Here is a 14,879-nt window from a genome sequence, read left to right as displayed (position 1 = left end):
CTGATGAGAAACAAAAGGGCATTGCCACTGGCAGAGAAGGCACCAGTGTCCTTGGGCACCAAAGCAATAGGGCATCTTGTACTACAGCACTATCGCCATCCACTATCCATGGCCCTGTAACATGTAAGTAACTCTCGAAACCACTGCACTGACACAGTGACACACAGCACCTTGAGGTAGATCCAACACCACTTCCACCACTGAGGCGCCACACTTTATCCAGTTGTGGGGGCTAAATCACTATCACTGACAGCTGAGGGCAAACCAAAAAGGGGCACTTTGTACCAACCATGGGGGTACTATATCCCTATTACTGCCCAGAGCACAAAGACACCCTGAACTCACTGTAATCTAATCTCTGTATCCGTGGGCACCAGCGCCTAGGGGCTACCCAGAGCACTATAGCATTGTATTGCTGCCCCTAGTAGAGGGCACCACCACCACCACCCTTAGGCATCAAACCAAGGAAGGTACAATGCACAGCAGTACTATCATCAGCTTCCACCAATGGATGACAACACTATCAATATCACTGCCCTGCGCGACGTCATCAAGAGGGCAACACAGCACTCAGGCAAGGGACAACACATCTCCAGGGTATTTCCATCCTAAAGACTCCACAGTAACATAGATGGTCGAAACACAGAGCTCAGGGGCCACGAAGAAGCAACAGGCATGGAAAAACGTGCGGGGCCTACAAGAATGGAGCACCCCAGATAATGTCATTGAGCCAGAGGGGTTGCAGCACCAGGGGAGCAAGATAACATTCAACAGAACAAGAGGACACACAACACCAGGGCCCGCTTTGGGATAAGGCATATGGATGGGGTAAATCGCAACACCAAAGACACAATAACACCAGGATAACCATGGACATTGATAAGTGACATGACACTTCCAGTTCTATAAGGACCCCCAGTACATGAAAATGGGCCCACGTACCACAACACACAGGGGACTACTGTAATTTGACAATCAACTGCATGACATTGAGTTGGGAGATTGACAGCTAAAGGGAACAGGGCATGACATGATAGTACAGACATTACACCACAGGAATCCATAGTAATGGCTCGGAGTGAGGTTATTCCACAACACCAGGGAGCTGTTGCCATGTGTCTCTAAAGTAAATGCTAATTATAGGATGCACCAACAACTAGGACCGGGAGCACTGTAGTCCTAGTACGGACTTTGGTGCTCCCAGACTGAAACAATTTACTACAGAATATATTGAAGGATTCTCTTATGGGAGTAAAACATTGAATGTGCAGACATCCTCACAGTTAGTTCAGCAGTCAAATGGCTATAATTTATGCACGTATCCCGAACAGTTGATGTGTCCTTGAGATACGGAAAAGAGTTCAGAGAATGGTTGTCAGTTTATTAGTGTGAGCCTTGAAATTCTGTACATGTAACAGTAAACAACAAAGGACATGTGATGTTGATGACTCTGATCAAGATGGAGGGCAGTTCAACATAACTCGAGTTAGCATAAGTTAGAACTGAGATGCATTAAAATGAAAGAAGTTTAGCTCTCACAGAGCCAAGGAACCCAACCCACTCTGGAATTCTATGGCATGTTATTTAACAAGGGGGCAGACTTGACCTGGTAAATGATGGCATGGTAAGCAGCAAGCTTAACTGATGGCACCAGACAATTCAATGGCATAGGCAAGAAGCCAGGGTTTCCCTCAGGACCAGAGCACTCATTGGTAAAGGCTCAGGACCCAGCAACCAACAGAAGCTAGGGTCAGAATCCAGAAACACATGTCCAAAAATAGAAGCACTGGCTGTGCCAACATGTGGCAAACATTCTACAACTTGTGAGTAAATTAAAGTCACTGTATTCATTTACTGAATTAACCATCATGCATCTGAGTGAACAGGTGCGACTACGCCAAGCATTGTGCCCCCTTCCATGTAGACTGTGAACTCCTCCTTGTTGTTATTCAGTTGAAGAACATGTAAGGATGCACCTGCCACCTTGGTGGTACTTAATCTAGGAAACAATGAGCAGCATTTCAAGCACCTCAAACATTCTTGTTACTCTTTACTGGTGACCAGAAACGTGTCCAGTGCTTGTGTCCAGAGACGCAAGCACTGGCTGAGCCAGCACATGAAGAACACTCTGCAACATGTGAGGAAAATGAAGCATGTTTTTAAGTCTATTTTCTAACCATGGATATCAATTTTTATTTGTATATGTTTTAACTTGTGCTTTTATGGCTCTCAGCAAGCCGAATAAAGTGTATTTGACTGAAGTGTTTGTATTTGTGTACTGCACCCACCATAAAGCTTTTGGGCAAATTGGTGCTGTGATGGCAAGCGGCCTGCTCTCTTCTTCCTTCAACAGAGGGCCTACTGCGTGAAATTACCCATGTACGTCGCCAGTGTACCCTCCGGCATGGGCACAGTTCGAGGGTCGGGCAAATCAGCAGGAGACCCCAGGGGACGAGCCAGAGAAGGGGACAAAGCACCCGAAGGCCCCATGGCATGGGCACAGAGGCAGGAGATGGGAAGTTCTAGGTGACCCCTAGGCATAACTCAAAGCTAGACGGCATACAGCACCAAGGAGCCCACAGCACCAGATGGTCCATGGAAAAGGTCCAGTCTATGTTCATATAATGGTAGCCAGTGGTGCCCAGATTAGCAAGAACACGCTTGCCACTAGACGAGGGCAAGCAAGCAATGTCAGTCAAAAGGCTCCACGCAGAGCCGTATCTTGGTAAGAATGATTGGGAGGAGAAGTATGATTTTCAGTTTTGCCAACAATCACACTGGTATATCTAGTTAAAATACAATAATATGTCAAGCAGGGCATGAGGATGGCTTAAGGGGCAGTAGAGACGAAGAGAGATGTTGGTTTTTAGGGGTATTAATTTTAGGAAACAATATTTTGTAAAACAACCCACAGACTGCGTTTTCGTATTTAAAATAATCACGTGAAATCTGACAGACAACTCACCGTACCCAACTCAGAGCACCTGTACCCAACAATTTACTTTAAAATACATTTACTGATTTCTTGGGGGGGTGAAACCCTAAACACCCCTTAAAAGCCACGCCCTTGGCTCCACGTGATTAGACTGGAATTAAAATGATTCTGTTGAGTGACTATCTCTTGCAAGCAATGGTCACAACATATGATTCACATTTCAAGGGGCTTCGCACGTGAGTAGCGTGCTGCTCGGATACAATGGGATGTAAACAAGGCAGCGCAAGTTCATTTTGTGTGCGAAGTCAGGTGACATCACATAAACCCATCAGTGTGGTGATAAGACCGATCAGCAATCAATCAGGTGCCGGAAAACAATGGAAACTCGTTATCTCTGCGTGTGCTTCAATTCAACACCGTCTTGCAAGGGGGGGGAGGGGGGGGGGGGGAATTCAAAACGGTTCTGAGCTGAAAACAGAGAAATTCGCTTTCCGCGGGTATTCTGTGATTTGGGGGCCAACATTTCGGTAGATATTCAGATTGAACTAAACTTTAACTTAACACATCCAAAGTTCAGGACCAAATGAGTCGAGACCGATGCATTTATTATAGATAGAAATAAAACGCGTATCTGCTAATATCGTGTTATTTCCTGGCTGCAGGCTACATTTCACAACCTGCGGGGACGTAACTAAAAGCAGCGCACAAAACATGGGGACAGGACTATCCAACCCCCAAGCCCGAAAGATCCCAGTACTTCCCTTTAGGTCATTTAACTCGGATACTGGAATCGAATGTTTATTTAACCAGCCAGAAGAATTTCTCTATAAAGATAAGTAAATCATTTGTGTGTGTAAGTCCCCAGCACACCAGGCACGTGCACATCCCAGCATTCACATTTCCAAATACTTTCCGGGTCGGAGTGTGTAATCTGCTCCTCCTCCCGCGGTTTGTGTTGTGTGCAGTGTGAGAAATCAACATATAAACCCATCATTGTCCTGACACCACTTTGCCACTACCGAGGGTGAAATGAACTAGCCATCTACTTATCTGCTACAGCACACACCCCCTGCCATCGCGTCTGACACCAGGACAGTCGGCATCAAGGACAACCTGGTCAGACAGCTTGATCTGGCCCGCGCACGGCAAAGCCCCCTTGTGAGCACGTGCAGCCATCCACTCCTATCACAGCGTTAGTGAGTGAATGATTTAAGCACCTGACTGAGCGAATATGTTAAATTGGCAGGTGAGAGAAGGGGTGGATGAGTGGGTAAATGAATTACTGCTATAAACAGTTGAATGAATGAGTGAGTGAGTGAATAACCTTGAATGTAGGCTGTGAGTGACCGCAGAGTTTTTCAATAATTGAGTGAGTGAATGAGTGAGTGCAACACCAGCTGACCTTACTCAAAGACAATATATTCAAATGTGCCCCGCACTTTCCTCCACCACTCTAATATAGAGTCCCTCGAGGATCCATCCTAGCCCTTATAATATTCCGTCTCAACACGGAACACAAAGTGATGCTTTTATGTAAACTAAATTCAACACAAACGGATTTCAAACACAATAATGGACCATTGATGGCAAACTGCACCTGGAGAATGTGAGTTGTTCGGACAAAATCAGTCACACGACCTCACTTCCTTCCACTCTGTCAATGCCAAATACCCCGATTGCTACATCCACCCCGTTTCCTTCAATGATCTCGCCAATAAGACAATGGCCTGAAACCATTAGTCTCCAACATAAAATAACTCCTTCACTGAGCATGCCTTCCACACAGCACTATAAGTACTCATCTTGTACGACACTGATGAGCATAATGTCCTCATGACTGGCATCTCTTATGCCACTGTCACACCACTCAAAATCATTGTACACAATCCTGCCTAATAACCCCGAAAACCTACACTGGCTTCCAGTACCAACACGCATCAAATTTAAACCATTGTGCAGCATCCACAAAGCCTACCTAATAGAACATCAGTCCTTCACTCTCCATGTTCATATCACCTCCAACACTACCCATGTAATCATGGGACAATCCAAACTAGGAAGGACAAGCACTGGAAAAGGCAATAGGTCTTGCTTGCGACTCCATGTCATGATCTGTGGTGTGTATGCACCTTCCTTGCACATTCTGTGGAAGGAAAAGCTGGTGGTGCACCCTGAGCCTTAGTGCCGCTTGGTGAAAAGCTGCATGTCTTTAAGGGATGCCCTACTCTTAGCACTAGAGTGTAATTCAGGAAACTACATTTCCCATGAAGCCACAGGCTTCCCACAATGTTTGGAAACTGCAGCAGCTATTTTGACGTTATTGAATATAGGTTTCCTTATGGTCCAGAGCGTCCTTGGTGGCAGTTGACATACTCTGTTGCTACACATAGGTCTTTTTAGCCAGACGTAGGGAAATCATGGAGATTGTTTGTTTCAATTTTGGGAGCATGTTTGAAATAGAAGCTGAATACAGATGAGTACTCTAAGGAATTCCGCTGTGCTTTTGAATATTAACTTCACTAATCAAAGGTTTTGTTTCAGAGATAATCTTGATGGAGTTTAAACTTATTTTTTCTTTTGAACATTTGGATACTAAGCTAGGTGAGGGATAGTAAGGATTCTCATATTCCTAAATACAGTTGATATTTTTAATGATGCATATACATATTGTTAAGGTGGTATATGCTTAAGGAAAGTGAATATTTAGTATCCTTGCGAACCATACAATGCTGACAAATGTTCCTTTAAATCACAGTTCAAGAATGAACTTTGAATTTACATTTGTATATTATTTACGTTTCAGTTTTAGGAAAGTTAAAGCTCCATCAATCTCCCAGGATTTATATAATTTGTTATAGCAACGGTTAAATTACTCTATAAAGGGATAAGGTACTACAGATAGCAGTCTTGTAATGAGAAATCCTCTACTATACAGAAGACAGTAGCACAAGCAGGATAGACATCAGCGTCCAGCAGAGTGATCAGGCACAGTGAAATAAAGAGTAATGGCACACATGTGGTATTACACTCTAAATAGATCAAAGTTATAATTCAGCCAAAGTAGTCTAAACACTATTTCTATCTGGTAAAATCACCAAACAATTATTCTTAAACAAATTTATTAACCCTATTTTTCAATCTGAAATTCACAAAATTATATAACTGTTTACAATCATAAGTCCCAATCCATTCCAAGGCCTATATATTGTCATTAACACACAAGTGAAATAATATATTTCAGTATCAACTTCATTGTTCATATTCACAATCCCATACTTAATCCAATTGACACATCTGCTTAAACATAGTTCCCAACTTGCTTGTCCGTCGTCAACACATGTTTCACCCGGGGGAGTACCCCTGGGATTTCCTCAGGACTTTCTTGTCAAATAAAGTTTCATCAACATTTTCTAAAACAATATTGTCATATAACATAAATCAATTTCAGCTTTTCATGTTCGTCTATACCCTAATTTTAAATTTTAGATTGAGAGCCAACCATGTGATCTGGGGAGAACCATGCAAGTATTCCGACATCAACCTTTAATAAGTAATGTTTCTTTTATATGTGTCTAAGTAAAGGATCCTATTTATAACTATTTTACCCTCTTAAAGTATAAATTATAGTGCATAAAGAACAGGTAAGTGCGACCCCAATATGAATTGAATTAAGACCCTGTATAGTTAAAAAATAATTAACATATAATGTGTGCCGTGCTCCTCATTCACTAAGAAGGGCCCCCTTGTGCTACCTTATAACCCCAAAGAATGGAGGTGTATCCCCCCAATTCATTTTAATTTTTACCTTACTAACTCTGTTGTCCCTAATTTCTTTAATGCTTCATTGCATCTCTTGATTCCCGAAGCATATAATCTAGTAGTATATAGGTACGATATAAAATATGCATCAGTATTACATTAGTTTTATACATTTTATTAGCGTATTAAAATATCCGTAACACTCCCATGATGTGCTTACCAATTAACTTATTCCCTTGATTAAATTCTGAATCCTGTCTCCACGTATTTCTTATCTGTTGTCTCTATCGTAAAAATAGCACCAATTACTTGTTAGTCCTGAAAGAATATGTTTAGTATCTTTCGAATTTAACTAGGAAGGGGAATCCTTAAAAAAGAAGTGCATCATTTATGTTGATACAATAGACGGCCAGGATCTCGGATGTCCATCTTCTATTTCAGCTAAGATTCTAAGGCGTTTAAATGGGACTCACGCTAGCGATTCGGTTTAGATAATCAGGAGCGTACTCGCTGACATTTGAACACTACAACAGGTAAATAGTGATATTTAGTGTCCTAATAGCTCGGATAGATTTATTCTTTCGGGACTAACAAGTAATTGGTGCTATTTTTACGATAGAGACAACAGATAAGAAATACGTGGAGACAGGATTCAGAATTTAATCAAGGAAATAAGTTAATTGGTAAGCACATCATGGGAGTGTTACGGATATTTTAATACGCTAATAAATTGTATAAAACTAATGAAATACTGATGCATATTTTATATCGTACCTATATACCACTAGATTATATGCTTCGGGAATCAAGAGATGCAATGAAGCATTAAAGAAATTAGGGACAACTGAGTTAGTAAGGTAAAAATTAAAATGAATTGGGGGGATACACCTCCATTCTTTGGGGTTATAAGGTAGCACAAGGGGGCCCTTCTTAGTGAATGAGGAGCACGGCACACATTATATGTTAATTATTTTTGAACTATACAGGATCTTAATTCAATTCATATTGGGGTCGCACTTACCTGTTCTTTATGCACTATAATTTATACTTTAAGAGGGTAAAATAGTTATAAATAGATTCCTTTATTTAGACACATAATAAGAAACATTACTTATTAAAGGTTGATGTCGGAATACTTGCATGGTTCTCACCAGATCACATGGTTGGCTCTCAATCTAAAATTTAAAATTAGGGTATAGACGAACATGAAAAGCTGAAATTGATTTATGTTATATGACAATATTGTTTTAGGAAATTTTGATGAAACTTTATTTGACAAGAAGGTCCTGAGGAAATCCCAGGGGTACTCCCCCGGATGAAACCCGTGTTGACGACGGACAAGCCAGTTGGGAACTATGTTTAAGCAGATGTGTCAATTGAATTAACTATGGGATTGTGAATATGAACAATGAAGTTGATACTGAAATATATTATTTCTCTTGTGTGTTAATGACAACATATAGGCCTTGGAATGGATTGGGACTTATGATTGTAAACAGTTATATAATTTTGTGAATTTCAGATTGAAAAATAGGGTTAATAAATTTGTTTAAGAATAATTGTTTGGTGATTTTACCAGATAGAAATAGTGTTTAGACTACTTTGGCTGAATTATAACTTTGATCTACTTAGAGTGTAATACCACATGTGTGCCATTACTCTTTATTTTACTGTTGGATATCCCTTCGGGCATATCGTGTAGGTAGTTTTTGGAGGGTGGATACCTGAGTTCTGTGCACCGTGTTGATATAGTTACATTTAGCTATAAATTGTGGGAGTAGGAGCGCCAATCACTCACTACCTCGCCCTCTTTTGTTGGATTACACATGATCAGGCACAGTGACGTGTCACAGTGTCTCTTTTCCTAAGCTAGGTGAGAACTGGGAAGGATCTTATCTCCTTAAACTTAAATACTGTTGAGATCTTTCAAGAAGCAATTGTGTGGTCATGGATTATACAAGATTCATTTCATGAAGAAAATCTGTCAAGTCGACACCGTTAGAGTTACTTTCAAACAAAGATTGCATATTTGTAAAAGTATATATAAATCCTTCATATGTGTATATGATTATCTAGTCCTTCAAAAAGGAATACATACACAGATTGATCCATCTAAAGAAAAAACAGTTAGGTGCTCCAAGTGACGATGCAGTGACTAGTGAAGAGACAATGTGCCACAACAAAGAATGAAAAACAGTAAGTATGAATAGTTGGCAAGAATCAACAGGTCAAGTCCAAATGCACAACAGCATGAAAACAATGGAAACAATGATCAACTGTTTTCAGTGTCTAAAAGTGTCTCTTGACATACAAAAGTCTATGTTCTGACCCCAAATATTATAACTTTGCCGGGGTCTTCATCAGGTCCAAGTTTGTCAGGTAAACACCCATCCAGAACTAATCCGGGTTTACCCTCTTTCAGATATCTCAATTCCAGAATGCTTTGTGTCTTAGTACATAAAGCAGGAATTCACTACTGCACACTCATCCAAGTAGTACCCCCTCTCCAGGAGCAGAATCATTGGATAATCATATGCCCATATGAATAATGTATATATGCCTTTACAAATATACAATCTTTTTTTAAAGTAACTGTGTGAGTTGATAGATTTTCTTCATGAAGTGATTCTTGTATATCCCATAACCACACAATCACTTTTTGTAAAACATTTTTATTTCCTGGCAGAACAAGTGTGTGTGTGTGATTATTTGATATCATTGTGAATCATACAATGCGGATGAATGTTTGTTTGCATCAGAACCACATAGTGTCTACTAACAAAAACAGAAGATTACTTACCTTTGTTGTCAGAAGAGGGGGCAAGATTATGGCAAAACCTAGGTAATATTAATTACTTATATATTATATATATATATATTATTCCTCGTTCACTGCGTCTACTGCTAACACATATTCTAATTGTGTAATGTCGACTATGGACATGGAGAAGTGAGAAGCAGAACATTGCCCCCGTTAAATCTACAAATGCATTTTCCTCCCAGATGGTGCAGTACATGAGTACCTTGGATTTTCTTTCTTTTGCTTCTAGAAAAAACATTCGAAGATGGTCACTGCATGTTCACACACATGCACAGGAGCCATCTTGAATGTCTCTTCATAAAAGCAAAAGAATTACCATTACATGATAGATTTGGACAGCCGCCCGCTGATATTGCAGTCGGTGGCATGACAGCAGACCTCCCAACTTGTGAAAGATTTTCATTAAGTGAGGAGGAGCCAGGGCCTTGTACTGGCGGGCCTTAGAGTTAAAAGTAGTCCAAAGCATATTGAATTCACTGCCTCTAACACAAAAAAGCATCTGATGGCAGCTGCAGATGTCATGAAAGGTTTCACATCCTTTTTGGAGACTGGCTTAGCAGAGCTTCCAAATAAATAGCAGGAATCCTGCTCGCTGCAGGAATTTCCAGCTAATTCTGTACACACCGTGTGACATCGGCTCCTGACCAAGTGACTGTGTGAAGGGAGCTGATATTGTGCGAAGCACAGAGATACCATGTGAGTTTGAAGGACTGTAGCAACGAGATTGGGTTCAAGGCAAGCATGCACTGGGGGCATCAAATAATTAATAAAGAAAGAGAGCTCGGCTCAAGGGAGGCGGAAGATCAGGGAGAGATACACAGATGGAGAGTTTTGGAAATGCTCCTTTTGCAGGGCTACCCCCAAACCTTTTGCCTCTCATCTGTTGGTTTTGACTCTGTGCTGCATTTCTATTTTGCTGTGTTTAGGACTCTGGGCACTTAGCACTGTTGAGCAGTGCTAAAGTGCAAGTGCTCTCTATCTAAATTGTATTGGTGATTAATGTATCCATGATTGGCATATTTGTTTTACTAGTAAGTTCCTAGTATAGTGCACCATGTATGCTCAGGGCTGGTGAATCAAATGCTACCAGTGGGTCAGCAGCACTGATTGTGCCACCCTCATGAGTAGCCATGTAAAAATGTCTCGGACCTGCCACTGGGGTGTCTGTGTGGGCAGTTTTAATTGACCTGTCAATTGCACCCACTTGTCAGGCCCAAACCTTCCATTTTACTACAAGCAAGTCACCTCTAAGGTAGGCCCAAGGTAGCCCCATGGACAGTGTGCAGTGTATTTAAAAGGTAGAACATGTACTGGTTTGTTTTATTGTCCTGATAGTGAAATACTGCTAAATTCGTTTTTCACTATTACAAGGTCTGTCTCTCTTCTATGGTAATGTAGGGGTTTCCTTGAAACATCTTTTAAGTGTAATTTCCCTTTGGGAGCAGATAGAGATGTGCAGTTTGGGGTCTCTGAAATCAGAATGTAAAAGTACATCTTTTGGTTAATTTGTTTTTTTAAATTGTAAGTTTGAAAATGCCTCTTATAGATAGTGTGCATTTTCTTGCTTCACCATTCTGTGCCTCTGCCTGTCAACGGAATACATGTCTGGGTCAGGATGACAGATGGTCTGTTTGTGAATTCACTCTAGAGAGTCACATTAAGGGAGCTGAGGTGTGGCCTGTATATCCTGATGGGTCTTCCTGGGCTAAAGTGGTGGGAGAAGCTGACACTTGCACCTGAGTAGGTCTGTGCCTGTCTCTACACAAAGTGGTCTCGAACCCCCTGGAGTGTGTCTGAGGCCAGGGCAGCAAAGGCAGGGTCTTGTTCACTACAAAGACTTTTCTTTGAGGTTTGCATACTTCAAAGACAGAAATTGGTATAAGTACTGGACCTCTGACCCCACAAAGTTATAATCGGTCTGGACTGAGGACATTCTGACAGGAGGAAGGGCTAGATGCTGTTGGAGGGACTGCCACTCTGCCTGTTGCTTTGCTGTGCTATCCTGCTCCTTGCTGCTTCTGCCCTGGGAGTGAAAGGACTGGATTTAGATTTCTGCATCCTGCTTCCAAAGGTTCTCTCAGGGCTTAGACTGAGCTTGCCTTCTGTTAAGAAGTCTCAGGGACATCAAATACTTCATCTGCCAGCACCTGGGTTCTCTTGCAGAGAGTTCTGACTTGCTGCATGGTGCCAAATCTAATTCCAGGGTCACTGGGAGTGAGTTCTGGTGTACCCAAGAAGGAACAAGCACATCGACTCCAGAGCAACTTCGGAACTGGTGCTGCTGCCTGACTCCGTGCCGCTGCCTGTACCAGAGTCGTTGTCCCCCTGAGTGCAATGACCGCGACCGACGCCACAGATCTGATGTCACCACTGCGCCTCCAATGTCCTGCTACAACGTGAGTCTCGAGTGTTGTGTCCCCGACGTCAGTGACACCCGACTGAGCTGCAGCACCTGTGGCCCAGTGGTGTGATCGCGACACTGTGAAGTCGACGACCCAGGTCTTGACCTGCTGGATTCATTGACCCCGCCTTTTTGTAAGGAACAAACGCCTCTCCTCCCTGGTAGCAGTAAGGAATGAACGCCACACCGGCTCCAGCGACACCTCACCTCCCCAACTCCATTCAACGTCTTTGTTTTCTCATCGTTCTGAAAGGTACTGTACATGGTTTCCATGTGACTCTGTGACCGGTCTGCACTCCATCGCGTGTGGCGTTGAATGTTGGGAATGACTCCGTCAAGTCATTGTGATAACCCCAGTCGGAGCAGATATCCAACTCCGTCGGCCTGGTCGATGGAGTTGAAGAGGCGGTTCCACTACCAGCACCGTCAAGGCAACAAGACTCCTCCCACCGTATTATGATACGTAATACAACATGGTGGAGTCCTGTCGGTGGTGCGGTTCTGGTGGTGGAAAACGGCAGGACCTATCCCCTCACAGACAACCACCATGCCGGAAAAGGTAAGTTGATCATCTGAAAGCGGAGGGAGGCGTTGGGTGGATATGTGTGTGGTGTGTGCTGGTATGTGTGCGAATGGGGGTGTCTGGATGCGCGTATGAGTGAGAATGGGGTGTCTGGGTGCGTGTATGAAAGCGAATGGGGGTGTTTGCATGAATGTAGAAAGGAGGAGTGCATGAATGGATGTGGAGGAGGATGGGAATGTGCATGTGTGCGGTGTGTGTGTGTATGTGTGCATAAATGGGTGTGCGTGAGTGCATGGCTGTGTGTGTGGAGGGCCTGTGTGTGTGCATGTGTGTGGGTGAAGGGAGGGGTGTGTGAAGAGTGTGGATGAAGGAGGGGGTGTGTGGATGAGTGTGGATGAAGGGGGGTTGTGTGCATGAGTGTAAATTTAGATGGGGCTGTGTGCATGTGAGGTGTGTGGACATGTGTGTGTGTACCAGTGACAGAAGTGGGGATTCCTGTTGCTGGGTGCGTGACCGCCAGGCTTTTCATGGCAGGGTGACTGCCACGAAAAGCTTGGGGGTATGCTGTCTCATAATGTGGCCGGTGGCATGAGGCCTGCCACGGCCCGGAGAAGCACATCACCAGCCGCTTCGGTGTGACCGCAGCAGTGGGCCTGGCGGTGCTGTGGCGGTTTGGTTTTGGCCAAACCCCACAACTCGTGATGCAGGGAACTTTACTGCCGGGTCTGTGGCGGTAAGACCATCTCCGCCAGGCTGGCGATCTAATGACCGCCAGCCTCGCAACAAGGGCTTAGTCTTTGAAATTTCTTATCTTTGCATTTGTATGGTTGGATTTTTGTTGTTTGATCTTGTTTTACTCAGATACATAGTGCCAATGTTTATAAACTGGTGTGGATCACTGTTGTGGTGTTTTCACTCTGTTACTGTGTATGTTTACAAATACTTTACACATTGCCTCTGAGATAAGCCAGACCGCTCGTGCCAAGCTACCAAAGGGGTGAGCAGAGGTTATCTTAGCTGTGTGGCTCCCTTACCCTGACTAGAGTGAGGGACCCTACTTGGACAGGGTGCAAACCACTGCCAACTAGAGACCCCATTCCTAACAGAGAGTAAAAGAGTAACTAGTCTTGCCAGCACTCTAGTGCAACATAGTGATGTCAGCAGTGGAAGGATACAGCACACCCAATTAAAACATAGCAAAAATAAAATGTTCTTTGAGTCGGACAAACACAGTAATAGGGAAGAAAAACATGAAATCTGGAACAGGGAAATGAAATATACAAAAGTATTTGAATCATAAGCAGGGGACACAAAGTCCACTCAATGTCTACGTTGCATACAATGGTCCCGTTTGCAAACAGACAGCTAACATTGCCTGTAGGTGAGTCCCAAACACAAAACAACTATATTTTTCCTCTTTTGTTCCGCCTAAACGCTTTGCCTACTTTAAATTGGCATAATCACTCCTAGCCTTTACAAAAGGGCTCTAAACATTACTTTTCAAGTTGAACTTTCCTCTGTTAGATCTGTCTCCCTCAGGGTAACTGCAATGTAATGATTGTAAATCATGTACGTTATATAATTGCTACTATTTATGATGTCTTGTAAACAATGCCATACTGTAAATGTATCCTCTTCTTTTGCAAATATTTGCCCTTTGCTCCCATAACCTGCATGTGGTAACACATAATGACCATTTCATTGTAAACTATTCCCCTACCCTACCAACACCACTGGGGTTAGATCCACATTTCATAAATACAGCTAACGTTAAATAAATACATTGAGTACATTTAGTAAGCGAGTTGTTTAATATATAAAAATGTGAACTTACTAATAATTTGAGCGGGTTGGGGACTGGAAGGATGAGTTAATGAGCAAGTGAGTAAGCTAGCCAGTTTATGACTGAATGCCTGGGAGACACTTTACAAAATAGAGGGCCACTAGCTGCTCAACCAATCACTGACTTGACCCCATTGGAGCTCAGGCTGTGTCTCACATGCTCCTAGATTGAAGATCTATGTAAGAATGGGCTTGAATGGGTGGCATTATTGAAATGTTTTCCCTGCTTTCTGTTAGTAATGCTGCCCATCACATCAAGGCAGCACTGAGAGGGGTGACTGACACAGAAGAATCAGATCAGTGGTAACTAAGGACGCAGACCTCCTTCTCTGTCCTCCACTGCTGCTGCCAACCTAGTCACTTTGTAGGTCTCTGGATTATTCCCTGCAAAATAACAAAAAACTGCTGGTGGAATATGTGAATCAATCACAAGCACAGGAAAGTATTCTGGGCCACATTCAAGAGCATCGATTTTTGTTCATTGTGCTACCACATTGTGACCACTACCCCTAAGGAAATCAGTTTCAGGCCCTTCCCGCAAGGGACAGAAAGTCCTGCCCAGTCTGCTAGGTAACATCTTCTCATCTTGGGAACACCC

Source organism: Pleurodeles waltl, chromosome 4_1 (assembly GCF_031143425.1).
Source record: "Pleurodeles waltl isolate 20211129_DDA chromosome 4_1, aPleWal1.hap1.20221129, whole genome shotgun sequence".
In the NCBI taxonomy this organism is placed as follows: Eukaryota; Metazoa; Chordata; class Amphibia; order Caudata; family Salamandridae; genus Pleurodeles; species Pleurodeles waltl.
This window is presented reverse-complemented; position numbering follows the sequence as displayed.